Here is an 8,258-nt window from a genome sequence, read left to right as displayed (position 1 = left end):
TTTAGTTTTGTAGGGGAGTAGTGAGCAGAACTCCTGTAGCTCCCTGTTAGGGATTTTTATGCAGGGCCCCAACAGCCCTCTTGACTTTTGTAAGGTGCGTCCTAATTAACCCTTTGAGGGAGGATGAGATAGCTGCCGGCAGCGAGCTGACAGAGTAAATGAAAAGACACAGTCCGGTCTTCCGATGCACTCAAATCAAACTGCATAATATATAACAGAAGAATCATCAAATAGGCGTGAATAGTATACTCCAAACCTATTGGTCATCAGCACATTCTGGGAAAAACAATTAATTAATTGTGCTCAGTTCTCAGAGACCTTGTACACAGATATTGTTTATACTAATGCTGAGAAGAAGGTGATAAGTGGCTCCAGAATCATATTATTATGCAGCTTCGAGGACAGACTGGCTTCTCATTAAATGTCAAAGGGTATTAGCTGCCAGGCCAGCAAACATGTTACATAAAATGAAGTTTGAATCATGACATTAACTTGACAATGGTCAGGGAACATGGCCGCTGTATCTAAGATGGCGGACAGTATTCAAGATGGCGTCTGAAACCAGTGCGACCTCCTTAACAATTCCCCCCTTTGAGCTTTGCCTGCCTGTAATTCCATCCTGTGTGACCTCCTCAAGCTCCAGGTACCCACAGGTAGGCTAAGCCCGTACCTGCTGGACTTGTTAACTCTTCACCAGATCCCCTGGAGGCCAGTCACTCAGGGGTTACAGGCCCGCACACTCAAATCACATCACTGAGTTCCCATAGTTCATAGGTTTGTAAACAGGCAGCATCATCCTCCGCTCCGGGCACTTCTCCTGTCGTAGTTCTTACCGCTTGGACGGACATCTGGGACATGGTGGACTTGATGAGGGGGACCACACAGCGCGCAATAAGTGACAAGAGCAAAATCACAATCCCCAATATCACCCCCACTTAAAGGAAACCCTTCCAATCCCCCAACCACAAAGTGAAGGACAAAGTGTCCACCCCAGAGTTTCTCTTGAGTTTCCTGGACAGTCCTTTAATCTCTTCAAGTGCATGGGTAATGGATCCATAGGGGGCGATGTCATCTGGGATGTATATGCGACAAGCCACTCCCACCATCTTACAGACTCCTCCCTTCTCAGCAAGGGTCATGTCCAAAGCCATGCGGTTCTGGGAAACATCTCCGGTATAATTCACAAATCTCTCTAGCTTCAGACGTGGCACTGGTCAGCAGGACTTGGAAAGGACCATCTTAGCGAGGCTCCAGACTCTCTCTCTGGTGTGTCTTCACCACCCGTAGTCTCCAGGCTTCAGGTTATGCGTCCTGAGGTCTCTGTCTGCATCTGAAAAAGGAATCAGAAACACTTTTGCCGACCTTTTTCAAGGCCTGGCTCAACTGTGTGGCATGTTCCACCTGGTTTCCTGCCATCATCTCTAGGGTCGGTGGGAAGTAGGGGCCTAGTCTGGGTGCACAGCCAAAAAGTACTTCAAAGGAGGACAATCCCATCTTTCTGTTGGGGGTGGTCCTAACTGAATGGTGGGCAGCAGGAAGGCACTCGCACCATGGTTTCTCTGTTACTTCCATGGCCTCCCGGATCTCTAACTTAAGAGTGCCATATAAAGTATCTCAAACGCACCACCAACTTGGGAAGGGCAAGGGGTGTGCAGGGTTTGTTCTATACCCAGGAGGGACAAGGTTTAAGGTCTTTACCTGTCCAGTGAAGTGGGTTCTGTGACCGGACTCTATGGTCTCTGGAAGTCCAAACCTGCAGAAAAATCTCACTCACCAACTTCTTTGGCTGCAGCTCTGGCAGTAGCCTTGGTCATGGGAGAAGCTTCTGGCCACCCTGGAAAGAGATCAATGCACACAAGCACGTATTCCTACGCACCACTTTTTGGTAGCTGGATAAAATCCATCTGCAGTCTCTGGAAGGGATACAGCAGCTTGGGTGTCACCTTCTGTGGGGTCTTTACCACCTTACCCGGGCTGTGGCGGGCACAGACTATAAAGGCTTTCACTAGTCTAGTGACAGGGGTTGTAATGCCCGGGCAAACCACTTGCGGTTTATGTGCACTAGCATGGCCATTTTGGATATGTGTGTGTGTCCGTGGGATACTTGACTTACTTTCGGGTGCAGGGCTCCTGGCAGGCACACCCTCTCTCCCAGCATCCAGGTCCCATCGGCATCTGGGCTCCAGCTTTCCTCCACTCTTCCTTCACTTCTGATGACTCTCGGGCCACCAGGGACTGGAACACCTGTGGATCAAACTTTTAGCTCAGAACTCACCGCTGAGACTTCAGGACAGTCTCCGGGCTCCATCTGTGCAGCTGCCTTCCCATCCCGTCGGCCACATACTTGCCCTTGGCTTGTGGAGTTACCAAATTGTGTGTGGTTTAACTTTTATTATCCTCACCTCTTGTGGAAGTAGGAGAGCATCCATGAGCTCTATAACCAGCATGCCATGCTTAACGGGGGTCCCTGCAGAGGTGAGGAAATCTCTAGCCTTCCATATGGGTTCATAGTCGTGTTTAAACCCCAGAACTATACCTTGAGTATAGACGTTCGCCCTTTTACCTTCCACCAGCTGTAGCGCTTCCCTGAGTGCCATCACTTCACCTCCTGCGCTGACCTGTGTGGAGGGAGTGGTTCTGCTTGTACTATCTCATGTGCGCCACTGACCACTGCATATCCAGCATAGAACCATCTGTCTTCTCCTGCAGACCTGGAGCCATCTATGAGAAATAAAACTCAACATCTGCGTTACTCACCTTTCTCCCCCCCCCCCCCCTCTGAATCCTGGAAGACTGGCGATAGAAAGAAGGATTCAGAGCTGTGCACCTTATCAGTGTATCCTGGGGCATCAGGAGTGCACACTGGAGTCTGAGCTGTCTGGCCTTTGCTCAGATGTACTTGGATGAGGACACTGTGCAAGTCATGTGGGGTTCACACTGTAACTGAGTGATCTAGGGTCTAGGATCAGCTCACTGGCCTTGCTGAGCAGATTGCTGGCTGCAGCTACTAACACATGAGGAGCTCCCCTCACAACTGAGTCTAACCGGGCCTAATAGTGGGCCACTGGGGAGGCCACCACATTCCTGGGCTAAGACACCTGTGGCTTATATACTCAGTGCAAAATAAAATAAAAGGTCTGGTTCAGTGGCATGTGCCCAGGGCCAGGGCAGACTTGCCAGCTTAGGGCTATGGAATGCATCAATTGCCTCCTGACTAAGGGCAAATGGGGAAGAGGCAATTCAGTCAGAAAGGGGCAGCAGACCTTATCCCAGGCCTGCAGGAGCTGGCCAGTCCTAGAAACATGTGAAGAGGTTTAGGGCCTCAGGGCAGGGGCACATTCTGGACTGCCAGCTTTCTTTCCTCTGTCAGGTATCTGCCTGTGGCTGAGAAGCAGTGGCCTAGGAAGACCACCTTCTCCTGGCAATACCGGAGTTTGTCTCTGGAAACTTTGTAACCCTTCTGGAACAGAAAGCACATAAGGTCAATAAATGCATCCTGGCAAACAAAAACAGTAGGTCCTCCGCATACTGAAAAGGAGAACATCCAGTAAGGGGCTAGTCTGGCAGTCTACTCCCTGTAGGGCCGTGGGGTATTGGCTGGGTGAGTTTTACCCCCCTTGTGGGAATCTACATCAGGTGTACTGGAATACTGAACTGGTAAAGGAAAATAGGTACTGGCAATCTTCATGTAGGGGCACAGAGAGGAAAACATTTGCCAAATCAATAACAGTGAATAATATGTCACTCTCAGGGACTGCTGCCAGTTTGGGCTAGGGACCACTGGGCTTCAGTACACTCATTGGCAGCTTGAAGGTCATGGACCATGCTACATGTATCCGGCTGTTCTTTCTGAGTCTTTTCTTGACCGGGAATGGGCTAAAATCATCATCGGACTAGCTGGGGAGAGTTCTACAATGAAAGGCGATAACTCTGTTTGGGGGGGCTGTTCTCGCTGACATCCTTGTCCGTAACTACCCCCCCTTGTCTTGCCCTGTGGGGGCCGTCTCCGGCACTCACTACAGTAATGTCTCCTCCCCGCAACGCCCACTTGGGTTGGTCGGTTGAGACTTCCGGAGATGTTGTCAATCTCACTTTGGCGTGGTCTGTGAAACATCCTCTATTCCCTCTGTACGTCAATGTGTCAGAGTCCCTCCACCACATCTCCAGCCCAGTGTTCTGTGCTACCTATAAAGTTCTGGCCAGACTCCAACGTCTCAAAAAAATCCAGGTACACTTAAGATGGTTTTTAATCAAAAAGGAACAAAAGTCAGTCATAGGCTCTGTAATACAGTTGGGGGGCTCATTCTTGCTTAGTCTGTTCATGGGGTACACAGGAGGACATCACATCATACTGTATCCCTGTTCCACAACCAAATAAATTCCTTCATGTCTTTCTTAGATTGTCAGGGAGAAGTCTAAATGCAGCGATCTACCCCTCCCAAATGTAAATGTTCTCACTAGCCTGTAAACCACGAGATAACAGAACACAGATTCCAAGCAACTCAATATGGAGAAATTCAGTTTTCTGTGAACATCAAGGTCACTGTCGATAAGACAGACACAGCACATGTCAGTTCTTCACAAAACAAAACGCAGCTCCAACAGCCCCCACCCTTCTGTTAACCCCTTAAATGCCAGAAAGCAGGTACTGGAGACATTGTAACACTTTTTCATAGTAATTTTTCTCTAATTGTCGGGATCAATAAATTTTAATAATACTCAAACAAACAACATCCCTCACTCCAAGACCCCTAGCAGACACCTCAAGCATGGTCAGCTGTTATCCTACAAAGCCCCACAACAGCTTTTATGGCTGCCAACAGCAATCAACTTTCAGGGACTTGAAGGGAATATAACTTAAAATGGCCGCCACTGAAAAATGGCAGGGCGTGTCATCTTCTCTAACCACCAGCTACAGGGGTGGAGTCTGGATTACAGGGGCCATTTTTCACTCCAAGGAAAATATAATAAAATCTCTTTTTCTCAAATTCTTTCCACATCAAAAACTTTGAAATGTCCCTTATCGCCTGTCTGTTTCTTCATTGGGCACGCAGAAGAATCCCAGTCACTCTGTCCTGGTCCGTCCGTCAAAGTCAGAGGCTATAAGTGTCTGTTTCCAAATCTGATCAAGTTTTCTCAGTTTCCAAATCTGATCAAGTTTTCTCACTTGTACAATCATCAGATCATCTGACAAATCCCAAAACCTTCAAACCTTCAATACTTTCATTTCAACACAAAACTACCAGCCCTTATGTCCGATCATGTCAACTTGCACTTTTCCTTCAGTCCTACTTAACTCAACAACCTTCTATCTCTGTGCATCTTTCCCCTCCATGTGGGACACAATCTGAGTAGCTTTTCTAGGTCCGCACCCTTGGCTTACTTTACTTTGCTTACTTCCCATCACAAATGTCTACAACTGCAACACTGCCAAACCTGTCCCCCACAGATACAACGAATCCGACACCTTGTGTGACCGACCCCAAAGAAACTAGATACCAGACTTCCACAGAGGACTCTTTACCAAGTCTCCCTTATTGACTCTTAACCAAATCAACTCTCTTTACTGAACTACTCTCTCCTTGACTCTTTACCAAGTCAACTCTCTTACTGACTCTTTACCAAGTCACTACTAGTTCTTACAGTCATCCACAAAGTCGTTCAGACTCCAAAATGAAGCTAAACGCACACTTGATCAGAGTGGGTCTCCGCTGCACGTGCACAAATTGAGCTCTATACCTCTATGGGTAACCCTATTGACACTAGTCAAACAGTACTATAGACAATATGATAATCTGACAATCACAACAAAGTATCTCCTACTTTAGCAGTGCGGACCTCTAAGGGCTACTCCCTCCCGTCCCACAGCTTCAGCTAACATCACAGACTGTCTGACCATCCGTCACTGTCCAGTCTCTGTCCAGTCTCTGTCCATCACCTTACAAAGTGGTTCTTTGCCAAAAACTATGAGCTTAGGTTATAGTGAACAACAGTGGCAATGACATAACACAGAAACAGTCTTACCCAGTCCGTCCAACCAGTGAACCAGAAGTGACATATCAAGGTAGACAAGAAAAATTAATATCTTACCCTGAGAGCGCTCTGGTCAGTTCTGTTCACCGAGCCGGCGGGGACCCTTCACGGAGGCTGTCTCGGTGTTGTTGTTGTTTACTTCTAAGCCCACCCAGGGACACCAAATATTGTTAGGGATTTTTATGCAGGGCCCCAACAGCCCTCTTGACTTTTGTAAGGTGAGTCCTAATTAACCCTTTGAGGGAGGATGAGATAGCTGCCGGCAGCGAGCTGACAGAGTAAATGAAAAGACACAGTCCGGTCTTCCGATGCACTCAAATCAAACTGCATAATATATAACAGAAGAATCATCAAATAGGCGTGAATAGTATACTCCAAACCTATTGGTCATCAGCACATTCTGGGAAAAACAATTAATTAATTGTGCTCAGTTCTCAGAGACCTTGTACACAGATATTGTTTATACTAATGCTGAGAAGAAGGTGATAAGTGGCTCCAGAATCATATTATTATGCAGCTTCGAGGACAGACTGGCTTCTCATTAAATGTCAAAGGGTATTAGCTGCCAGGCCAGCAAACATGTTACATAAAATGAAGTTTGAATCATGACATTAACTTGACAATGGTCAGGGAACATGGCCGCTGTATCTAAGATGGGGGACAGTAGTCAAGATGGCGTCCGAAACCAGTGCGACCGCCTTAACACTCCCCATATGGCAGTGGTCGCAAAACTATGACAAGAGTGCATGAGGTGGCACTCAGAACCCTCTTTTTGGGCACCAAATCCATCATCACAGCAAAGAGTTCAGATAGGACTCAAACAAATATCCTGCAGTTGCAACTCAACAGATGCTGCTCTCCGGGATATTTTAAAGCAATACATTCTTGGTATCTTGGGACTGCAGGAAGAGGCAGAACATGTGGAAAGGGGCAGATTATCTGTAGAGTTCCTGCTGACCCCACGTTTCTTCATAAACTGGGGGACCCTTGCAAGAAGTTACAATGAAAGTGCAAATTTGCCCTCCATCTTTCAACTGTATTAATAGCTTCTAAAGGCAGAAATGATTGAAAGTTATGGTAGAACAGGTAGCAATAAATTACTGCTTAAATTGTCATGCTGGCACTTTGCGATAAATAAGTGGGTGTTAGTTGTAGTTTGGGCACTCGGTCTCTAAAAGGTTCTCCATCACTGCCATATAGTATGACTGAAAAAGCTAAGCACCTGGAATAATGATCGAAGACTGATGCAAGAAGCCGAAAACTTTCCACCAAGGAAGTTAGTTTCCTGACCTAAGATCCCTCCAGGCACCAGGTGTCACATAGTGGAAGATTGGTGACTGTTTACTGTTCCTCTTGTTATTTGCATTTTATTATTGGGTTCTTTACTTTTAGAAGTGACTGTTGGATTGCCAGGAATAAAATGATGAGATGTTTGCTCTGCACTGATGTGATCTCTTCCTGAGAACATCAGACACGTGTCCCCAAATGAACAGTGTTATAGAGGACACACGTGTCATATAGAGGAACCACGTGTCATATAGAGGATGTACGTGTCCTTATTCTGTGTCTAGCTTCTTCTGCAGTTTATTTTGTGACACAATTATCTAAAATACAACTTGTTAAATTTTGAGTCAATGTAATTGTCTTAAGGTTTAGGTTTGGGGCTTACATTCCATGCAAAGCCGATTTTGGGGCTCAGATGTGTCTTTTTTTTAAATATGGCATTTTGCTAATACAACCAAGTTAAAAGTTAAAGGCAATTTATTAACAAAGCTGTGTATACCGTGCCAACACATTGGGGGTCATTTACTAAGGGCCCGAATCACATTTTCCCGACGTGTTACCCGAATATTTCCGATTTGCGCCGATTGTACCTGAATTGCCCCGGGATTGTGTCGCACGCGATCGGATTGTGGCACATCGGCGCCGGCATGCACGCGACGGAAATCGGGGGGCGTGGCCGAACGAAAACCCGACGTATTCGGAAAAACCGCCGCATTTAAGAACGGAAAATGTGTCGCTTGGGGAGCGCTTACCTTCACCTGGTCTGAGGTGGTGCATTCCGGCGCGATGAGATGACTTTCAGCGCAGCAGCGCCACCTGGTGGACGGCGGAGGAAATGACTTCATGAATCCCCGCCGGACCTGAATCCAGAGCAGAGAACGCGCCGCTGGATCGCGAATGGGCCGAGTAAGTAGATCTGCCCCATTATATACCATTTCTTT

General features: G+C 47.0%; 1 long non-coding RNA gene across 1 annotated transcript; it reads right to left on the bottom strand.

Annotated features, from left to right (window-relative positions):
* Positions 1–247: 247 nt before the first annotated feature.
* On the bottom strand, positions 248–5,991 carry LOC140103891 (uncharacterized). The gene is made up of 3 exons (XR_011850199.1): positions 2,114–5,991; positions 1,699–1,834; positions 248–1,330 (listed from the first exon to the last, which is right to left on the bottom strand). It is a non-coding gene; the product is annotated as an uncharacterized lncRNA (long non-coding RNA).
* Positions 5,992–8,258: the final 2,267 nt, after the last annotated feature.

This window comes from Engystomops pustulosus, chromosome 10 (genome assembly GCF_040894005.1).
Source record: "Engystomops pustulosus chromosome 10, aEngPut4.maternal, whole genome shotgun sequence".
Classification (NCBI taxonomy): Eukaryota; Metazoa; Chordata; class Amphibia; order Anura; family Leptodactylidae; genus Engystomops; species Engystomops pustulosus.
The sequence above is the reverse complement of the archived record's forward strand: the minus strand, read 5'-3'. Positions and strand labels throughout refer to the sequence as shown.